Genomic DNA, 1,085 nt, shown 5'->3' on the forward strand with positions numbered 1-1,085 from the left:
GAGACACGAGGCAAGATTATTCGTGTGCGAATCGTATGGTACAACTTTGAGATAGACCACCGACTGAAGATACCGGCATAGTGAACAAACAAGTCGCTATTTGTCTTCCGTCGTCGTTCGCGCTGTTCGTTATCCTGTCCATTCGTGGCCGCAGGGAACGAAAGAAAAAGTGGAGGCGTGCGGTCAGCTCGGCGACTCGGAATTAATCCGATTGCCCTTCGATCTTCGCGCACCGAACTCAACGCGGTCGAATCATCACACGTGAGTTTGGCGGAGAAAAAAAGCACCGGTTTCTTTTTGTTAATATGCATGCAAAGTTCGCTATATATATAGCATGATAGGGGAGGGGAAAGCGTATTCTACTTTTATACAATTTCAACGAAATACGCAACTATACGCAAACGAAGTTTGAGAACAGTGCCTCGTTAAAATTCGCTTATGCATAACAAATTATATTATATGGCCCGAGTCGCATATTTTTAAATTTTAAATAAGGCAAATTTACTGTCGTTTTATATACGGTAAACACAGGCCGAGACACGCAAAATTTTCAAATCATCGGCGGAAAAAGAAATGTAATTTCGTCTTTAATTAGTAGAATTCAATAAAATTTTAGATTGCAATTCTATATTATGTTATTAAAGTCTGCAAATAAAACTAACTGTTTTTATATGATTTTCAAGCAATACGATGGGATTGCTAAATATTTCTCTTAACTTAGAAAGGAGAGATCAAATCAAATGAGACCAGGTTCAATCGCATTAGGTCAGATAGACCAATATTAATTCTCAATGGCAAGATCGAGTTAGCCTGCTAGAAGCAAACTGTTTTCTTGACTCTAAAGCTCGTTAATCACACACACACACACACATACACACACAGACACAACGAGAAATAACAATTAGCGTATTTAAAGCGCTTCCCCGTGCGCCGGTTAATACAGAGTGCGAATTTTGTGCGCCGTCCCGGGATAATTTAGCGCGATTTAATATGAAGATTGACTTTTCTTTCGCACCAGACCTTTCAGTTATATAATTAGATGCGCGGCGCAAATTGCGGAAAGAGGGGAGGGGGGAGAGGGCGGA

Source organism: Wasmannia auropunctata, unplaced genomic scaffold (assembly GCF_000956235.1).
Source record: "Wasmannia auropunctata unplaced genomic scaffold, wasmannia.A_1.0 LD335514.1, whole genome shotgun sequence".
Classification (NCBI taxonomy): Eukaryota; Metazoa; Arthropoda; class Insecta; order Hymenoptera; family Formicidae; genus Wasmannia; species Wasmannia auropunctata.